Source organism: Protopterus annectens, chromosome 14.part0 (assembly GCF_019279795.1).
Source record: "Protopterus annectens isolate FY-2018-M chromosome 14.part0, PAN1.0, whole genome shotgun sequence".
Taxonomy (NCBI): domain Eukaryota; kingdom Metazoa; phylum Chordata; order Ceratodontiformes; family Protopteridae; genus Protopterus; species Protopterus annectens.
Genome location: NC_056748.1, coordinates 384,514,584 through 384,537,310, shown reverse-complemented (window position 1 = coordinate 384,537,310; position 22,727 = coordinate 384,514,584). Strand labels below are relative to the sequence as shown.

General features: G+C 38.4%; 1 protein-coding gene across 2 annotated transcripts in view; it reads right to left on the bottom strand.

Moving 5' to 3' along the window:
- Window positions 1–22,727, bottom strand: part of SORBS1 (sorbin and SH3 domain containing 1) — a 4,096,285-nt gene that overhangs the window by 3,652,235 nt on the left and 421,323 nt on the right. The gene's annotated exons all lie outside the window — the stretch shown is intronic.

Here is a 22,727-nt window from a genome sequence, read left to right as displayed (position 1 = left end):
AAACATTTTAACACCTCAGTCTTTCCTCACTATAAATGTGTTTCCCATTAAAACAAAACATGAAAAACTGCTGGAGTATATGAAATGACTGCTACAAGTGCATTTAATGCTGCATCTGGGAAAAAATGTTGTGTTTGTTTAATACAGATTTGATGCAGTTCACCAAGTACAATTTATTTTGCACTGCAAGGTGGTTTTATATTTCTAAAAAAAGTCCTCAGACGATAGGTCATTCAATTATTAATGGTCTGTGTGTCACTGTTGAGAAAGTATGATGAAATATTCTTGCATTCTTTCAATGAAAATGTGTATTTTATTCATGATGTTTTGACGAATGAAGGTCTGTACACATCTTTGTACAGACATCTTTTTTTGTGTTTTCCCAAGACCTTTCTGTCCGGGTCTACTATACTACTGTACACCTGCTTATGGACATTTGCTTTTTGTCCCCAGGCCATTCCATGTTTATGATTTGACAACTTAATATGCTAGTTTGGTGAAGTTAAGTACTTGATGCAAGTCAGGCAAATGTTCACCTAAATTTATTTTTATAATTTATATTTTCCCACACTGACAGTTGCTTAATTTTCTGTTATTATTTATTTATTTAACATTTGTTTACTGGAAAACTCCAACTGGGACACAGCCCATTTTCAGGGGAAGCCCAGGGAGAAACACTCCATACGCATGTCCTTGGAGTGTGGGAGGAAACCAGAGCACCCAAAGGAAACCTACATGAACACAGGGGGGGGCCTACACACTCCGCACAGAAAGCACCCCAGCTGAGAATTGAACTAGAGAAGCTCTTGCTGTGAGGCAAGAATGCTAACTGTTGCACCACTACATCATCCATTATATTTGCACATAACTCAAGACAAGACCTATAACTCTACTATGCCAGTGCTCCATGCAGGAATACTGCTGAGGCTTATACCGAGACCAGTGACTTCTCTGTTGAGAAACAGTCATACCTCTCAAGTGTACCTCATTACAATGAACATTCCTCATTTTGAATCATAAAATGCCCATGTTCCTCAAAGTTCCACACTGAAAGGGTCTGCTACACATTCAGTGTTAGGAATTTTTGTTTAACTGATATCCATTGCAAATAGTACTAAATCATATTAATTCATCAATAGAACTTTTTATAAGTATAAAGTAGCATATTTTAACCATCCAATAACCTTCCTGTTTGAAGCTGTTAGTAAACTGTTAAAAGGTGTTCCACATTTTGCCCATTTGTTACACATTGTGAGAGGCAGTGTTCCTCATTTAGAAGATGGAAGGTTGAGAGCTATGCAAACGGTCACCCCCGGCCCTATGATGTTTTCTCCCCATCTCCATAAAGTCTGGATTACTATGTCATACGTTCCTAAAGAAATTGGGTGCAACTATCCTTCACAGAGGATCACCAGCAAATCCTAGAAACACTCAAGACTCCCTCAATACATCTAGCTGTAACACCGACCAAGGTCTGCTGCTGAACTGGTAGCTCTGCAATGTAAATGACAGCTCTTGATTCTGGCAGTGCGTTATGCACACATCAGTCACTTGAACTGCTCACTATATGTCATTTTGATGCATTCCTTCTGGAAGAACAGAATGTCTGAGTGCAGTAATATACAGTCAAGACCCTTGGAGATTTACTGTGCTCTTAAGTAAGTCTGGTTTATAACCTCCACTGTCAATTGCCATCTGCTGTGCTCATCAGTTGTCATTTAGCAGTTCCTGCAGATAGCCTTACGTCCTATGCATGCTCATATTCAGATATGTGTTTACAAACGTGCAATACATAAGCAGTTTATTTTCCACTGATAGAATTGCCCTAAAATATTGTCTGTTTTAGTGGAGTTCCATTTTTCTTAAATAAATGAAGATTTGTAATTTAAAAGTAAAGAAATGCAGCCAGTCTGAACACCAGAAATGCAGGTACTGTTGTTCTTTGTTTTTGTAACTTACCACCAGACAAATGATGGCAGAAAGGTGTTCAGCTCAGCCAAATATCTTTTTACAGCATGAATAATTTAGTTTACTACCACTAAAATGAGTCTCTTTGGACAATCAGATAATTTAGTTATAAATCTGCTTTTCAGCAGTGTATAATTATCACTTTTGTTATGCTGCTTATCAATAGTAGTACCATACCATAGTTAGACAACCTTACACTGTCCAAGCCATTCAGCAAATAATGTTAAAGGAAGGCATGACATTCAGGTGCCTCTAAACATAGGGATGCCCAAAGCGTCATTTTTCTTTTTGTCTTTTTTAATTCCCAGTGGGGAAAAAAAAACAAGAATACCATCAACTCCATTCAGTCATTCACATGAAAATATAAGCACACAGCACACAAATACAAACACACACACACACACACACACACACACACACACACACACACACACACACACTCCAAAAAACTGTTTCTGTTTCCTTATACACTTATGTAAAGTCTTTCAATAATATTTTGAAGTTGATTATTCTTTTATTTCCTGATAGTTTGTATACTTACATTGCTTTACTTTTTGTTTGTTTTATTGCAGTATTATTTTAAAGTTTTTTTTCTTGATTTTTTTGTTTGCTTTGATTCTTAAATGTACTAGGTTAGAGAGGAAAGTAAACCCTGTGTGTGTGTGTGTGTGTGTGTGTGTGTGTGTGTGTGTGTGTGTGTGTGTGTGTGTGTGTGTGTGTGTGTGTGTGTATCTGGCACCAAATGTTTTATCTGCTTGTTAACTGAAGCAGAAGCTAGAAGTTAGCGTGTTATTGCATATGAGATAAACACTTCAAAGTTTTCTTAAGAGATGCAAAAACTGTCTGCTTTGCAAGTATATCTAAATTTTTTTGGTCTATATAAATTACACTATTTTTGTCTTTTTTTAACTCTTTTTATGCAGTATTATTCTAATTTAAATATTTTTCTTAAAGTTTAAGAAGTTCTCAGTTTGAGAATAAAGCAAACTTTGTTTTTCTTTCTGTGAGGCAAAAGGGATTAACTGCTTGTGAATTACAAAAGGAGCTGCGGACTAGGCCAGGATAAACAGGTGAGTTGTGCACTGTACAGTGCACTGATATTGGTGATGTTCACACAGGTGCCAGCTAAAGGTCATTCTTTGCCCCACATTGAGTTCAAGCCCTGTGAGCCCAAAAGCACAATGAAAAATATAAACAGTGGTATAATGACATGCAAATGAAACAGGATAGGAAATGAGGTCTTAATGAATTGCACTTAGTTTAGTTGCTTCCCGTAGTTTGTGACTCTGAGCAAGTCATTTAACCAGATTGTGCTTTGGGGTAATTGGGAAATTGGGCTGGGCTCCTCACTAGATTCTTGGTCCACATATCTAGTAACTATGTATGAACCTGTTAACCAAAATGTATGCAAGGTGGACACAGTTGTGATTCATAGACCTCTACAGAGGAAATAACACATCTGCATGCATCAGTCTATAGAAAGGCAAAATACACAGAAAATGATGTCACTGTATGTTGTAAAAATCTTTGGAGTTGCAGTAACCATCATGAAGCAGCAGAACATAGCTCTTATTTCTGATGGTTTCTACTGGTATGTTGTTGTTGTTGTTGTTGTTTGTCTTTTGGCTTTTCCCGGTTAGGGGTCACCACAGCGGAACTCCAGTCCGCTAATGATTGGCAGTTGGTTTTTATGGTGTCGAGTTGCCATCCTGATGCCCAACCTTCAACGAAGGCACGTCTTTCAAACCCCCACTCGACCGCGGGGAGGACATGCAGACTCCACACAAAAGGCACTCCCAACCCAAGCCGAGAATCGAACGGGAGAACCTCTTGCTATGAGGCAACAATGTTACTGCTGCACCACCGTGGAAGTAAGTAGTGTTATTATGTAATAACATAAATGGTACCATCAGAAACAGACTTACCACAAATTTACCATTTAAGAGTTTATTGATTACTCTGGAGTTGATTAGAACATGGTTGATAAAATTCACCTATGCACATAGTTGATAAGAATGCAATATCTTCCCATACCTGTAAAGACCAAGATATATATATATATATATATATATATATATATATATATATATATATATATATATATATATATATATATATATATATTTCTTTCCATACTAGCGTCTGGGACCTTAAAGGGATATACTGGGGACACTCTAGGTATTTTATAGGTCTATACCTCTAGAGTACTCAGCAGCTTCCTCAATGTAATACTTCTGCATGCAGAGGATCAAATATGGTTTCCCATCCTACCATGAGATAACAGCATGTACGTTTTCTACAACAATGACCATTTCCTTGAGCTACTGGGTGCCTTAAATTGCACAGATGCAGCAATAATGGCACCAAAACCACAAAGGTTTATGAACAGGAAAGGCAGGTAAGTATGAGACCTGTATGAGATTATAACCAACATGCCAATACAGCACTAGCAAGTCACACATATGGCAGACATCTCAGCTGTATAATGAAATCTCATATGGTTATCTATTTACTTAACAGCAGGAACTGTGGTCAATTTGAATTTATCCAGCTACAAATCCTGTGTGACCATATGTTCTAATCTCATATCAGTGTACTTTCTTGCAGGTGGTGCTGGACACCTGCTGGAGTGGTGTATAAACTCCGATGAACTTGAGCATGGAATGCATATTAGGCATTACTACCTTGAATGGTACAGGAAGCATTTTTGAGGGGTTCTGCATTTATATATTATGTTTCTTCTTGTATGCTGTTGCAGTTTTGGGACTGTTGTTGCTACTGGCGACTAACTGTCAGACCCGTAGAAGTAACTGGCAAGCATTTGAAATGTCAGGAACAGCTAGAGTGAATTCTGAAACAGAGAGAATGAATGGTCAAAAGAATGGACTTACATATAGCAAGTTCGAGATGGCCATTTCCCAGAATATTTCCCTTTCTGTGAGGTATGGTGATCTCAGGGTTGGTATATATAAGTTTGGGGGGGGGGGGGGGTTGCTTGTTCCCTTCAAAAAAAAAATTTGAAAGCGAACAGCGATATTCAAAACTTGACCCTCTCCTGGAATTATGATCTTTTTTTTATTTTTTTTTTTATCTGTCAGCATTTGGCATTACAAGTACTGACACTTCAATAGGCGGCCATATGAATTAGGTCTGCTACTTTGTGGATCTCGCATATGGGTGGAGGTGGTAGTGGTGACATTGCAGGTTATATATCAGTTTCAGTTTTTGAGGAGATCCTGGTCTGGGGTGGGATCATGTGGCACTGAGTCACAATGACTGCATACTGCATGATGTGTTCCCATGCACACCTGTGCAATAGTTATGTATGCTGATATATGTGCAGGAAACAAACACACACACACACTTCACTGCTCACTAGTTTGAAATACCTATGATACCTATGCATTTGTAGATTTATTGCTCTACTATCTCATCTTACAGTGGTTATGGTTCTTTGATGTTTTCCCTTCTCTTTCAATATGAGATGAATATTATGAAAACTGCATCACTTTCTACAAGAGACAGTAGAGGCTTGTGGCCAGCCATGGTTAGTTCCATACACAAGTCCTGATGTGTTGTAATCTTTATTCAAGTGGCATGATACTCAGTTATTATGACTTTAACATTTTGTTGCATCACTGCAGGTAGACTTGCTCTGCAAAAACATCCAGTGCATCTTGCCTCTGATGAGGTTGCGGCTAAAGTTCTTCAGGATGTGGTGGCTGGGAGTGCCTCAGCAGAGAAGAGTTTTGGCTTCTAAGTGAAAGATAGCCCACCTGCATTGTTTGAGGTATCCCAGCCACAATCCATGTAGGAGGCAAAGGCTGCAATGGTGTAAAAATGGACAGATATATAACCCACATGAAGAGCATCCTGGAGCAAGTAACAGATTTTCCTGACCAGCAGACCTACCATTAGACCACCGGGGGATGGTATGGGCCATATCAATCTATCACATTGCATGGTAAATTGCTCATATCCTCCCCTATCCCCAGCCATGTATATTCCCATCTTTTTGTGTCCTTCCTCATACCTTCTGCGTTACCCACCACTGCCCATTAACATTTGTCTACTGTCTGTTTGTCCCTGTTCCACCAATATCTCCCCCACTGTACTGTGCGCATTCCTGTCTCTGTTTGTTTGCCTGTATGCACTTATCCACCCTAGTTTTTTACCCTATGCTTTTCTCTTCACATTCCCCCTATTGCCTTCTCTTCAAAATAAAGAAAAAATGGGATTCTTTGTACCCCAAAAAAGTTCCTTTCCTTCCCCTCTTCCTGTGCACTCCTATATGTTGTCCTCATGTGTTACCATTTGCTGGTTTTCCCCTTTTCCCATGTTTCTACACACCTTCTTCTTTCCCTTATAAGAATCTATCTTGTATCTGCATATCTGGACACCAAAGCAGTGCGGTTGAACATAATATATGGCTTGAGCAATCTGTGTGTTACAAAGTGCTATACAGTCTAGCTACAGCAAGCACTGCTTTATATTCATTCAAAGTGAACTCAATTCATAGTTTCTGTTCTAGCATGATTGCTTTACATAGAGTTCAGCTGCTTTATGGATTTTCTCCTGAACTCTTCAATATACATTTTACTGCAGGACTCCATCTACCTGCACCTTTACTCTACATCAGTAGATCCCCTTCCTTACTTGTTGCCAAATTGATTTGCAGAATTCCGAGCACAACTCAGGCTGATTATAAATGCCATGGCTTCTACTTTTAGCAAAACTGTCTCAGTTAAAGATTAAAAAACAATTTACATACAGAAAATTCAAGATGATGTAATAAGCCAAAGAAATGAGATACTGCAGCTTGTTGTCCATATCAGGTCAGAATGTAAGCCTAAATGAAAAGGGAAAGGCATAGAGAAAGATGAGAATTGCTTTTGGATACAAAAAAGAGGCCTACAAGAAGGCTGAGAAAAAATAAAATATCATCTAACACAATAAGAAAATCCAGGAAAGGGAATTACACAGAAGTATAAACACGGAAAGAAAATTATTTAACATACACTAGGGAGTGTAGATGGAATCCACAAGACATTTTGCTACTGAAATGGAAAGTAAGAATATCAGAACCTTAGAAATCAAAAACACTGCAAACTAATAATTGATCACTGAAACAATTTGCAGAATTTAAAAATAATGATAGTGCTGAATGGAGAACCACAAAATGAACTAGTGAGCAGTGTGATGCCCCCCCCCCCCCAACCGGGCCAGTAATCAAGGAGCCTGAATCCTAACCACTGCCACTGGAGAAGGAAGTTTACATGGAATAAAAATGGATACACACAGTAGTTCCAGATGCAGCTGACTGCATCAAGCACAATTTCCCTTATGACCACACAGAGAACACACACAGTACAGGGTCTCTCTCCTGGGCCCCAGTGAGACTCCCCACTTTCACAGCTGTAGAGTCGAGTCCTCAGCCGAGTGTCCAAGCCAAGTCCTCCAGCACCTTCTCTATGAAACCAGTGCTTCATGTCCCTGTTCCAAGCAGCTGGAACACACACTATTGGAGATTTGATTTACACACACACACACACACACACACACACACACACACACACACACACACACACACACACACACACACATGGGAAATGCTGGCACAGATTTACTAGTTATGCCCCCTTCTGCAAGACTATAAGGTAGTTACACTGCCACCAGACATTCCAAAGCCAGCTAATCTAAAGCTCTTACAAGGGTACCCAATTATACTGAGTGAAATTAATATTAATACCAAATAAAGTGTTTGACCAATGCAGTAAGGCTTTCAGGAGTTGCTACAGAGTCACCAAACAGATATAAGTTCTCTCAAAGGTTAAATATTATGTAAAGGACGAGCCACAATGAAAAGTTTAAATATATTTAATAATAAAAGAACATGAAAATAGTAAATATCTATTTACACCAGAGTTTCAATCACAGGAAATATTAAACTAACACAGATGAACAGATTTACACAGACACAGAAAAACAATACTTAATTATAGTTCCTGACTGATCTAAGGAATTACTTATTCCTAGTTACTTACTAAAAGAAGGCAAGATTAAGTGGGTGAGTGGTCTTCCTTCTTTGTCAGGTTCCAAAAACAGACTGCTCCGAGACTTCTGTCTCATCTGGTATTAAAACATCATTTTAGTCCTGGATTACAGAATGGCATCGCATACATCTGTTCATCTGAGTCTGGTTCCTATACTACCACCCTTTACTGGAAACTGAATCAGAATCTAGCACATATGTGTCGCCATACACACAGACAGAGCTTTACTAAGATGTGTTATAGCATCTGGAAGCCATAAAACCATTTTAACACTTCCAGATGCCATACACACAGACAGAGCTTTACTAAGATGTGTTATAGCATCTGGAAGCCATAAAACCATTTTAACACTTCCACCCTTCCAGGATACCAATTAGTTCACTGCTAAGGACAATATGGAAGGCTTCCTAGTACAGACGTTTTCTCTCTGGCTGTATTGAGAACTGTCAGATACAATGTTTATGGCCTAAACCAGGTAATTTCATTTCAAACTATTTTTCAAAGTTAGCCAGAATGAGATTAACCTTTTCTTTCCAGTATCCTCTGTTACAATGTATTAATTTCAATAGTTACCATATAGTCTGACATACAGGTATTTTTCTTTTTCTGTCCAGCAGGACCCACCATTGGTATATTTTTTAACACAAGGAACTTTACAAATACATTTTTAACACAAGCACCTGTACAAATGACATATAATGTTTTACAAAACCCAAGCTAGCTATGCTGGCATATGTTACACATCCACTGCCTTACTTCTCCTGGCACAGCTGGCAATACCTCACAACATCACAAGCGGGACTGAAATAGGATAACAATGGGCCATAATTTCAAAAGAGTTGCTCTCATTGTAAGTCTGCCTTGATTACGAAAGACTTGGTCTCAATATAAGAGACTTACATCAGTGTAAGACCTATCTATAAACAGGCTGACACACCTGGAACCAGATTTCAAAGCACCTGTTCTGAGCATGCTCTCAGTATAAGTGGTTACTTACACTGAGAGTAAGTCTTTTGCAATTGGGGCCAATGTTTCTTTTACAAATAATGGGCCTACGAAAGAACTCAAGAGTTACAGACATTTTAGCCTTATTTCCATTGCAGGGAAGTTATGGTATAGAACAACATGAAGGGCAGTCTGCTGAACTTGTGAATGAATATTTTCTTATAGCTAGATAGCAGTGAGGCTTCATTTGGCAGATGCCTTGATAGCTCAACTTGTCTAGGTGGATTCAGGGCTACAAGTGCCTAACAACTAGGGTTGAAGAAGGGAGCCCCATATTCAAAAAATTGAAACAATAGCCAGGGTTTTAACAATGTGTATTATGAGAGGCTTGTGAAGAAACTAAAGATATAGGGATGTGGCTACAAATGATACTGAGAAAAAGAGACGTGATGATTTACCAGAAACAGAGTGGTAGTGAAGACTTCACCTTTAATGTCAATAAACGTGGGATTGTGAGATATGCCAAAAATGAGATAATTTTTATTGCAGCATAAATGGCCAAATAATAAAACCTAATACCATCATTAAATATCTTATAAAATATAACATAGGTTCAAATGGAGATGAATAGAAACAACTGTATAAATGATTAACCTGCCAAAGATTCTTGGGTGCATGTAAAACAAAAGATGAAAATAGACATTTGAAAATCTGTCAAATACAATTGATGAGAATTATAACTTCTTGTGAAAATGGCTACACTATCAATATTATTTTGAAATGTGAATGAACTAATAGGTATAGACAAAAAGGTAAGAGTATTGAATCAGATTAAGAAATGCAGAGTGCAAACAGAAATGTTACAGGAGACACATTCAGAAAGAAGTGAGCATGTGAATTTGATAAAGAAAGGATTTCAGAAGGATATTCAGCAGAATATCAGGGACAAAGGAAATAGGGATTAATTATACTAATTGCTAGAAGAGCTTCAATAGAGATACAAGAGGGGAAAAAGATAATAATGGTAAATTTGTGGTAGTAAGGGACCACTAGCAAGGAAGGAGGATTATGCTCGGATATATTTATATTTCACCTAGAACTGCAGTTATGGAGCTTAATAAAATTTTGGGGGAAATAATCAGCTTTCAGCAGAGAATATCACTTATAGGTGGGAACTACAACTTCATTTGCAACAGTAAAGGATGCATCTATGGAACCTAGATAGGAAAATATAACAAAAGATGGTAGATTTTTGAAAAAAGTTATAAAAATATTTGGTATGGAAGATGTGAATTCAATAGTAGGAACTTGGAAAGAACTTCAAATTATTTCCCAAGGTACAATAACTGGGGTAGTCTACACATTAATTATATTTCACAGGAACATGTGCATTTAACTGAAAGCATTAATACATCCAATACCTATTTCAGCTTATGTACCAATAACAACTATGATAAAAATGCAGGGTAATGAAGTAAAAATTTGATACTCACACTTCCCTACCTACCTGCTAAAATGAGAGAAATTTAAAGAATAGGCAGTTGGAATTATTCAAGAGTTATTAGGAAAGACAGACATTTCTTCAGAATTTGTAGCTAGTGAACAAGATAAAATGAAAATGGTGCTTAAAATAGGACAGAAATAAAAGAAAAAGAGACACAGTCAAGAAGCAACATGAATTATTTAGCGGGACTGACAAAGGTTAAAGAATTGCAGAATAACGGAAAAAATGAGGTGCAACAGTAGGGTGCATGAGTTTAAAAAGATTGCTATTAAGCAGCTGATTTTCATAACTCCACAGCACAAAATCTTTTAGCAGAATGAGTTATGCAACAGAAAGTAGAAGGGGCTGTTGCCAAACTTAGCAGGCCTATAACAACAAAAATAACCAGAAATGCTATTAAGGCACTAAAAATATCTCACACATTTTATGAAAATTTGTATAAAGTAGAGAATTGTAGAAATTAAGAAATAGCACAAATGGAAGTATTTATAGAACACTTAGGTATGCCAAGGTTAGAGGCAAATGAGGCTCAACAATTAACAGTTAAGCTAGGAGGAGATTAGATAAAATGGCGACATATAATCAATCTGCAGGAAAAATCACCAGGAATAGATGGTATTCCTATGATAGTTTGGAAGCTAGGTGAAAAGAGAGTGATAAAAGTCTGGAAGGTTTTAACAGTTTTCTAAAAGGAGTAGAATAATCAATGTCCTGGACAAAAGCTGTGGTGGCTGTAATACTTAAGATAGCAAAGACCCATCAGACCCAGCTTCATATAGGCCCATTTCAATTTTAAGCTATGATTATGAAGTGTTCATGTCTATAATAGCTGAAAGAATGGCAAAGCTCTTGCCAAAATTGATAAATATGGATCGATGAGGTATTGTGGAGGGGAGGCAAACATTTGACAACACTAATAGAACAATGATGATCCAGAGAGAAGCAGAATATAAGAAAATGCTGTTGTTGGTAGGTTTTGATGCAGATAAAGCATTCAACAAAGTAAGCTGGGATTTTATCAATAGGGTAATGGAGGCATTTGCATTCACTGACACAATAATAAGGTTAATTAGATGGGCATGTGAGGGATCGGAGGCAAAAATTAAAGTGGGAGGGTTCCTTTCTGACAAGCTGTGTCCTCGTTCTCCCTTTATTTGTCTTACATTTAGACTCATTGGTAAAGAAAATAAAGGACTCAGAAATTCAAGGATAGAATTGCTGTGGCAATCAAGAAAAAAATTGCTTTATTTACAGATTATATATTTTGTACCTGATTACACCTGAAATGGACATCTCAGTGTTGTGGAACATTTTGAGACAGTTTCAAGTCTTTTCGGGATATAAAATTAATGGAGATAAAACAAGGAATTTCTTCAGCGATATCCTTATTTATGGGGACACAATAAAATGAAGTATTTATGAGTATGGATTAAAAGGGATTCTGTTATGGCAGCTAAAGAAATGATGGGAGAGACTAAATAAAAGATGATACAAAAACTGAGAAACATGAAGCTCCTGTTTATGGAGTGAAAATGTTTTTAGTCCCTTTAGATTTATATACAGGTCAGGGATATTTTTATCAGCCAGTGGAGAAGTTGTGGACAATAATTTATAAAGAGTTAAATTAATTTCTCTGGGAGCGGAAGAGAGTAAGGGTTAAGTGGGATAAGTTGATTCTTCCAACAGAACATAGTGGTTTAGGATTACCTGATTAGAAGGGGTATTTTAGAGCTACACAGTTGAGGCTCATATACATAACACAAGCAGAAAGCTACAATTCAAAGCCATAAGGGATGATGATGAAGCAGCAGGGAAATTCAAGAAATAAAGAGAAACAGAGGGATTTTGGATCCAGTTCCTTAAGGAGAATAACAATAGACATACCGATTATAATATTCATAAAGTAGCAGAAAGTATTCGAAGAACTAAGTGAAATCAAGACTGGAGAAAGAAGATTTTTTAGATAGGGATGACTGCAACTATGGGTACAGAGAATAGGCAAGAGGGGGCTGGAATTTACTTGAGGAAATTGGCAAAGGATCTATGATATTGGGAGCAAATAACTAGGGAGGGAAAGATGGTAGAATGGGAAGAGGTCAAGAAGACATTAGGACTGATTTTTACCTGGAAGTATTTACATAGATACTTTTATACCCCGCGCAGACTCCAACTCATTTTCTCTCAGGTTGATGGTAAATGCTGGAGGTGTAATGGGGAAGAAGGAGGTAACTGGGAGCATATGTGTAATGAGTTGGCATAATTACTTTTGAGTATTCTGTCAGGAATACTGGGCAAGCAAATGAGTGTAACTAAGGAAATTATTTTTTTAGCTGAATACAACATCTGAGCTGCCCAGACATAGAAAGGCCTAATAACTTTTAATTCTGGTGGCTGCCAAAAAAAGCAACTACTAGAAAATGGAAATCAAAATCTAAATCAGCAATACTTGATGTAGGGAATATTGTAACAGGGATAAAAGAATAGGAAGTGGGATAATTAGAAAAGACTAGTAGTATATTATATAGAAAAAATGGAAACTGGGGAATCAGTACATGCAGAAAAATGCTTTGGAGGAGGAATGAGGTTTAAGAGAAGGCAGGAATCGAAAAATGTATGTAATGTTGCTTTGATATATGTCATGCATATGTTTGTAAATGTGAACCTGTTTATATGGTTTGATTTATATATATATATATATATATATATATATATATATATATATATATATATATATATATATATATATAAAGTAAGTGTGACTATGTCAGAAGTGATATCTCAATAAAGGTGTTTAAAGAAATAGAAGACATTTGAACTGCAGGTTAGAGACTGCCTTCTCTATCAGGGACTGATTTCAGAGTGCAGGCAAATAGAAAAGGAGAGGGGAATCCTAAGTGAAAGACCTGCTCTGGTAGAGTTTTTAGTTGAATCTAGAGCAGAAACTGCTACTAAAAAGGGATAATTAGTAGGACATATAAAGTATTGCATGAAAACATTAGGAAACAATCCGAGATTAGAAAAGATTGGGAAGAGAGATTGGATAAGCAATTCACACAGAAACAATGGGAGGCCATATGTATGACTCTCAAATAAAGGTCTAGAAGATTTAGGATTTCTGCTTGGAAGTGTTTGAGTAGGAATTTTTATACTCCCAAGCAGACGACTAAGAATTTTTCCTCAGTTAGATGCAAAATGTTGGAGGTGTGATTGGGAAGAAAGCGATAACTGAGAAGATGTATTCCCAGTGTGTTATGAGTTGGAAGACTGTAAAAATCTCCTGCAGAGTACTCTATCAGAAATACTGGGTAAGCAAATGGGTGTAACTAAAGAAATGATTTTTTGAGTTGGGATAAAGGATCTGAAATGTTTAGACATAGTAAGTTCTGGTTAATTAATTCTGGTGGCTGCCAAAAAAGCATTTACTAATAAATGGAATTCAAAGGCTAAAACAGCCATATTTGAAGTACTGAATATTGCAACAAAGATAAAAGAACTGGAAGTGGGATCTTCAGGAAAGTGTAGGAGCAAGTTACATATAAAAATAGAAATTGTAGGAATGATATATGCAGAGCAATGTTTTGGAAAAAGACTGAGGTTTAAGAGAAGGCAGGAATTGAACAATTTATGTAATTTTGCTTTGATTATATGGTATAGAACAATATATGTGATAGATGTTTGTAGATGTAAACTTGTAAATATGGTTTGATTACTTTTATAAGTGTAAGCTTGCCTATGTGACAAGCAATAATTCAATAAAATTATTAAAAAGTGTTTTTTAAGTAATGTTGGATTGATTATAGTTATACAAAAGAATACATGTGCCCTGGAATTTAACACCTATACTAAGTGTATAACATTCTGAATAAATAGACAACACAAGCATAACTCATACTTTCTCCCTACTAATTTTAGTTTTCCTGATGATTTTCTTGCAGCCTTAAATATCAAGGGGGATTTGTAAAGGTTACCACAAAGTGTAGACTATATGTACACTTTGTGTAATCTTTCTGGGTGACTAGAAAGTATGATAAATGTGGTAGGGATGTTCTTGAATACAGACTATGTACACTTAGTATAGGCATTAATGAATCTGGCCCATGATGTTTAATGTTTGTAACTAGGAACATGTTCATATGGTTTGTTTTCTTTTATATAAATGTATATTTGTCTGTGTCGTAAGTGATAATTCAGTAAAGGTGTTAAAAACATAAATGTAGATGGTCCCTGGTGTCAATCGCATTCTCACTGCTGCTCATCCCTAGTTACTTATTTCACAGATCCTTACGCACTGCATGGATTCCTTAACCCATCGTATATTTTATTCTTTCCTTTCTTATCTAATGCACAGGGTCCTCACAGAAATTTCCAGAAGGCCAGCAAGGTTTCAACCTTCCTAAAAATCTCTCCCAATACATTATTCTCTGCTTTACAATTCTGAATATCTCACCTGTTAAATAATATGTCCACACATTGGGTCTATCCTTCATTTTCTGACCGATTTTATGATGATGTCATTTGATTTGCTCTGCTTAGAATCAGGCCTGATGTAGACTCAGGCAAAATTTAACTAGTGTTATCTCCCTTCCTTTTTGTCCCCACTTAACACCTCTTCTAATATCACATCTTCTAATATCAGCACACCAGCTACTATGCCTAAACCTCCCTTCCACCTTACGATTGCTTCTTTACTCTAAATCCTTTTTGCCATTACTCCTGGATTTCTGTTTTATGTTCCTAACTTGCCTAAGCTTCTCTATTCCATGTCCTTTGTGAGTGCTACTCCTTTTATTTTCCTTACCAAGCATTCTTAATTCCCTCCCCCCTCATCAACATCCCATTCTCTTTCTTTAGTACCCTCTGCCATATCTTAATTTGTATCCCCTTTTCACTCCTTTATACTGTGGTCCCACTTCTTACCTTATGGGTAAGTCAGATAATTTTTGTTTAATCCCATCACTCTCCACTTGCATATTCTGTAGTTCATAAAATGTCACTCAGTATTTGTGCCCTGTAATACTAACCTAAAAAAGAATCTCCGCTCTGTTTCCCTACCTTGATAACAAAGAAAATAAAGTTTTACTTGCTAGCTTAGTTACTAAATAAATAAATTGATAATGATAACGATATTTAAAAAATATCCATGCTTGGTTGGTGCTAATTTTGATTATGTTATAATTCTCAAACTTTTACAAAAATAAATCAAGGATTAATATGAAATCAGTCATGGGCAAAGACTAAAAATCAGAGAGACATTCTACATATTTGGTACAGATATACTTGGTATAGATAGCTAACAGACTAAAATGGTACATGCTAATATGCATTTTCAAAATAACAGATATCTGTAGCAGTATCACTAGTATTTGTTGTCACAGTGAATGCATTGCTCAAAAAAATGCAAGAGCTTTAGGAAAGACAAAGAGATCAAAATTCTGACATGAAATCACTGATATTTCTTAAAATTAAGAATAACTGGGAGGAACTGGGAGGGTAATTTTGTTTTTTTTTTATTTGAAATTATTTATATATTGATTAATTTTTTTTTTTGGTGGAAAACATCTTTTCAGCAGAGGCCCAGGGAGAAAAGTTCAACAAGAAACGGAGAGAAAGTAATATACATACATACAGACAGAGTGATTTAACTGCAGTCCAATAATGAGAAAAAAAATGACCGAACATACAATAGTATCGGCAAGATACATATGAATAGTCAGTATAAAAACATATTATAGTCATAACACAGGTAAAAACAAAAAAAATCCTTGTTTTCCCGCTTCTCCTCGACTAGTTTAGACCAGTTTACAGGCTTTGCTGTATTCTGGGCTGTGGTGTAGTTCCTGTGTTGTCCATTACCTTACTTGGATAGTAGGAAGTTTCTTTGCTCACCAGTGGGAGTGGGGAGCCTTGAGCAGCCTATCTGTCCCTGAAGGAGTGACCTCAGCACAAGAGCTGTAGTAATTGGTTGTTTTGGACCATTTCTAGCTCTTTTGAAGTTCCCTGTTTAAAATCCACGTCAGAGTGTTTTTTTCTGGCTATACTACTCAGAGACAGCTCCACGTGGTCCTGCAGAGTGGTCCTAGCTACAGAGAACTGAGAAAAGCGACTACTTTCCTGATTTAAGTATTTTTTCTGTTTTTTTACTTGGAATACCTTCTCTTGCTTATTTTGAACAAGCTTATACTGTTTTTTTAACTGTTTGCTGCATTATATAGTATCTGCACTTAAAATTTTACCTGGTCGAAAATTGATCAAAAATCTGTTGTTTGTTTGTTTAATTTAGCTGTTGAGGCTGCCCACTAAAGTGTGTTAGCCTGTGTAACTGATTTATTACTGCCTTCTGTATTTCTGTGTGTTTTCTATCTAAAAACAAAAAAAAAAAAATAATCCTTGTTTTCCTGCCTCTTCTCGACAAGTTTAAACAAGTTTACAGGCTTTGCTGTATTCTGGGCATTGGTGGAGTTCGTTTGTTGTCCATTACCTTACTTGGATAGAAGTAATTTTCTTTGCTCACCAGTGGGAGTGGTGAGCCTTGAGCAGCCTACCTGTCCCTGAAGGAGTGACCTCAGCACAAGAGCTGTAGTAATCGGTTGTTTTGGACCATTTCTAGCTCTTTTGAAGTTCCCTGTTTAAAATCCGCATTTGCATGGCTTTGCGCAATTGTGCGCATAGCACTGCACCGGTTAAACAGGGTTAAACTTTTTCTGGCTCCGCCAAGTCTGCTCTTCAAATTTTCCCTTAGAAAGCTCTACTCTTAGAATAACCAGTCTACTCGTTATATTATAAGCATAGCACTTGTTCTCAAAGCTTCTCTTCTAAGTAAGCACTCTCAAACTTAAGTAGCACTACATCCACCTACCACCCCAACCACTTCCCTTAAAAGCACAGCACTCTCTTATAATATTCTAGCATGTCGAGTGGTAGATTGCTAGCATCTTCTCCTGTTCAGCTGGTTAATCTGGGAATCTTGAGACAATGCTATAATTGTCTCATGTACACAGACAACCCTCTCCTCCTCCCAACAAACACAAATACATGTGAGAGATGCAACTATATAGCCAAACTGGAGGCTGAACTCTCTCAACTCAGGACTGGCAAGACCAGACAGGAGGAGAAGGTAACCACACACACAACAAACCCAGTCACACATAGACCTACCCCAACTGCAAATCAAGCACATAATAACACAAAAACATACTCAGAGGCTCTATTAAAAAACTTACCAAAACAGCAGAGGCTCCCAAAGCAGACACCCAAAAATCCACCACCTCAAAACATAACACATGCAACACATACTTCAATAAATCGGTGTGTCAATAAATCACAGCCCTTAAGGCCAAACACTATGTCTGATATACTAGTGATAGGTGACTCTATAGTCAGACACACTGACGTCCCACTTACCAGGCTGAGCAAGAAGAGGGTAACAGTAAGCTGCCTATCGGGGGCTAGGATCCGCCATATAACACACACACTCAGGTCACTCAAAAGCATGTACAAATATGACTCCGTCATTGTCCATGCCGGCGTGAATGACCTGAGACGTACCTCCTTGGACTACATGAAAAGAGACATAGAGGAGCTCTCTGATTATGTAGCCCAGGCTGGTATGACCCTGACCCTGAGCAGCATCTTGCCCTCACCAAGAATGATGCCACAATACAAAGACAAGATGATCAGCTTTAATAATTGGCTCAATTACTGGTGTCATTCTAGGGGGATCCAATGTCTGTCTGCTTGGGATGACATGCTGGACAAGCCATGCTGCTTCGCAAGGGACGACTTGCACCTGTCACCACTGGGCTTCAAGACATTGGCTAAGGCTCTTGTCACCCCCATAGTGCTTTTTTAGGCAAGTCTCTAAAGATGAACCCACCTCCTTAGAAAACAAAAATGGAAAAAAATTGAGGGTAATGCTGCTCAACGCCAGAAGTCTAAATCTCAAGATGCAGGCTCTCGAAGCACTCCTCAGTATGGAGAACATTGATGTCTGCGCTGTAACTGAGACCTTGTTCAAGGCTCCTGAGAGCATCCCAGCGCTACCAGGCTTTACCTCGTATCATGCTTTTCGGCCCCAAAACCCAGGCCAAACCACAAAGGGAGGGGGAGTGTCCATATTCATCAAGGATACCCACACCTCCAGGTTAGTGGCAACTCATGAAGCATCGGAGACCATCCAGGTGCAGCTAACCATAGGCAAAACTGCTATACAACTGGTTGCATGTTACAGACCACCCTCCCAATCTCAAGAACCCCACTCAGCCTTCCTGAAGACATTATAAGATATGAATGTCTCACCAAATACCATCATATTGGGAGACTTCAACTACCCTAACATAGACTGGGTGCACTATTCTATCCCTAACACCCTAGCCCAAAGGTTCCTGGAATTCATAAACTCAAATGCAGTGGAACAGCTAGTCACCTCTCCCACAAGGGGGGATAATATACTAGACCTGATCATCACAAACATGGGGACAAAATGCTCCACACCGGAAGTATTCCCCTCACTGGTGAGATCTGACCACAAACTAATCACCCTGGATATAAATTTACCACCTCCACCCCCAGCACAAAAGACTACAGTGAGAAACTTCTCAAAAGCCGACTTTACACTTCTCAAGACTGAGATGGTATCATTTAAGCCCACAGGGCCAATGGAAACCACATCCCACAATGCTGAATCCTACACAAATGCTTTCTACGGACATCTCCAAGAATGCATGGATCGTGCAATCCCAAATAAAACCAAGACCCTCTCCACCAAAGGAAAGCATCCTGTCTGGTGGACCCCAGCCATAAGCAAATTGTATAACAAAAGAAGGAAGCTACTGCAAGACAGAGCAAAATCCCATAAAGGGAAGGCATCTCTGATCAGCACTAGTAGAAAGCTACGTTCTCTCATAAAAACATCCAAGGCCAACTTTGAGAGAAAAATCACCAAGGACACTAAAGATAACCACAAGGCATTCTTCAGTTATGTTAGAAACCTGGGCAGAAACCCTCAGATATGCTCAGAGTTAGTACACAATGACAAAAAATTTACCAAACCCACAGATATTGCCAACATTCTGGCAGACAGGTTCAGTGCAAATATCTCCCCTCCCTCACCTCCAAAAGAAGAAATACTCATCCCAGCTGAATATAACCTCCCTGTCACCTCTGATGTCCAGGTGAGAACCGCCCTCAGCAAAGCAAAAAACACAGCATCTATGGGACCTGATGGTATCCCCAGCTGCATGATACGTGAACTCCAAGAGGAGCTAAACCCGCATATAAAAATGTTATTTAACCTTAGCCTTACTACAGGATATGTACCTGAACACTGGCGTACAGCAACAGTGGTCCCACTCCACAAGGGAGGCTCCACTACAGACCCTGGGAACTACCGCCCCATAAGCTTAACCAGCCTGGTCTGCAAAGCTATGGAAAGAATTATTATGGAACTCATAAACAACGACATTGGGGACCTACAGACACTTGATCCCACCCAGTTCGGCTTTGTAAAGGTCAGATCCTGCCCTTTGAACCTGGTTGACTTTTTCAAAACAGTCACTAGAGCCATTGATGAGGGCAAGGCAGTCCATACAGCCTTCCTGGACTTGGCTAAAGCCTTCGACACAATACCCCACTCAGGGATCATAGATAAGCTAAACAGCTTAAATGTAAATCCATATGTCACAAGATGGGTTGCAAACTGGCTAAAGAACAGAACCCATAAAGTCAAAATTGCGGGAGCCATGTCAGACCCAAAGCCAGTCACAAGTGGTGTCCCACAGGGCTCTGTCCTGGGACCCCTCTTGTTCGGCATTTACTTCTCAGATGTGAAAGCAAACATGGGAGGGTTGTGGCTGACAAAGTTCGCAGATGACTGCAAACTAGGCGCCATAGTCGATACACCAGCTGACACATACATCCTACAGAAAGGCCTCACTGAAACGGACAACTGGTGCCGGAATCATGGCCTTAAACTGAATGCCAAGAAATGTATAGTCATCCCCTTTGGGAAAAACAAAGTACCCACAAATTATCACATAGACAGTAACCCATTGAGTATGGAAAAAGTAATCAGAGACCTGGGGACCCAAGTTGATAGTGACCTCTCATTTGACACCCACGTTGCCAATGTGGTTAGAAAGACTTTCTACCTTGCCCACCTTATCATGAAGGGGTTCACATCCAGATCAAAGGAGGTCATCGTGCCCCTGTACTCCTCCCTTATCAGGCCCATGATTGAGTACAATGCTCCATTTGGTATGTACCTCACCCGGCACTTACAACAGCTGGAGAGACCCCAGAAGTACCTCACCAAGAGGATCAAGGGTCTCCAACATATGTCATATGCTACCAGGCTAAAGAAACTCCAGCTCTATTCAGTAGCATACCACCTGCTCAGAGGTGATCTGTGCCTGACGTACAAGGCCATGTCCAACCAGGAATTCATGGACATGCTCCACCTCAAAAAATCCAAATCCATAAGAACCACAAGAGCCAAAGATTTAAACCTCAGTACAAACATGAATAGAACATGCTGGAGGGACAGATTCATAACTCAGAGTCTTCCCATACTCTGGAACAGAATCCCAGTTCATGTTAGGCAGAGCCCCTCACTGACTCTCTTCAAGAGAAATCTTGACGAGTGGATGGGAGATCGAGGTTTACCCGGGGTCACCCTGTGTCGCTACTTGACAGAGGCACAGTAAACTAATTTTAATAAGTAAGGGGGTCTTCAATGTGTCACTACTAGACAAAGGCACAGTATTCTAAATTTATTCTGTACACCTTAGTACCACTACACTGGGTGGCGAAAGACACATATCTAGGGCTAGGCTTGCAAATGCCCCAGGGCAGATAGCCTAGTACTAAACTATGAAACTATGAATACAAGAACATAAAAAATCACTCAAGGGTAGATCAGAACATGTTTACACTAACAAAGTTAAGACCCATAGTATTCTATAATAGCAGAGTGGTAAAGTGAACATTTATAAAAATGTAAAGTTGAGAATAGTATGGTACAGTTTATGTTGCCATGTAGCCATAAAGGTAAAGGATAAGACTGATTACTGGCTAAGTGGTCATTTTAAAGGAAGATTTCACTACAGTATGCAGCCTCATCAACACTCTTGCTACCTGAACTTCCTGCTGACTGAACTCAAATAATGGTAATCCTTGTAAGAATTTAGAATTGCAACATCAGAAGTTAAACCAATAACTTGAAAATCAATACTTTCACTAGAAAAAAAAACCCTGTCCTCAGAATTGCTCTCATGTGCTGAATTGACGGCTTTAGTGTAATGCCTAATATGACATCAAAAATAACAGGAAAAAAGGTAAAAATGAAATTACTATTGAGAAACCATAGAAGGAGCTATGACAACAATAAAACAACCACAAAGGTAAGAATAGTGGCAAATCACTTTAAAAATGTACACTGAATTCTTAACTACGCATTCTTACTGGGGCAATTTACTTGAACAGTATTCGACAGCACTACGATGTAAGACTATGTAGTATGCATAAATCTCACAACTTCTTGACTCACAATGTGGCATCGTTCATTATCTGTGTGAGAAAACAGTTGGTTTTCTTCACAAGTAACTTGTGAACTAACCTGACAAGCATGTTACCTTAATCAAGAATGATACCTGGTATGTTCTGAGTCAGACTGTTTTATAGCCTGTAAATAGTCAGAATTATTCACCATTTATCTTGTCTTCGTCCCTTAGAGAAGGCCCTTCCCCCAATCACTCCAGTCCTGTTGCCCACCATATTTGGTCTAGGCTGCACTTACACACTCTGCTGTGGATCATTATGGCCAGTGGGTGCCATGGGGAGGTCAGCAACACGTGTAATAATGCACAGGGCACCTTGTAGTTGTCTGCTTCAATAGCCATGACAATTGGTCACTACTACATTACTCAGCCAGCAGGCAGATGTTGCTTTTCCAGTTACCTCAGAAAGACAAAGGATTTTTTTTTCAAACATTTCTAACTTATAATTAATGGATACTTAAAAAAAAAAAAAAAAAAAAAACATATCCCAGCTAAAATGTTTTGTAACAGATATATGATACAAATAATTTGTACTTTGTATCTTTTCAGGTCTTGGAGTGACTTGAAACTGATACTCACATTAGAAACCTTTTTGTTTAACAATGTCTTGTTGATTTGTGCAATCTGGGATACACACTGTGAATAAGAATATGGAAAAGAGACATTCTTCTGGCTGCAGAACCTTGTAAGTATGTGAAACAGATC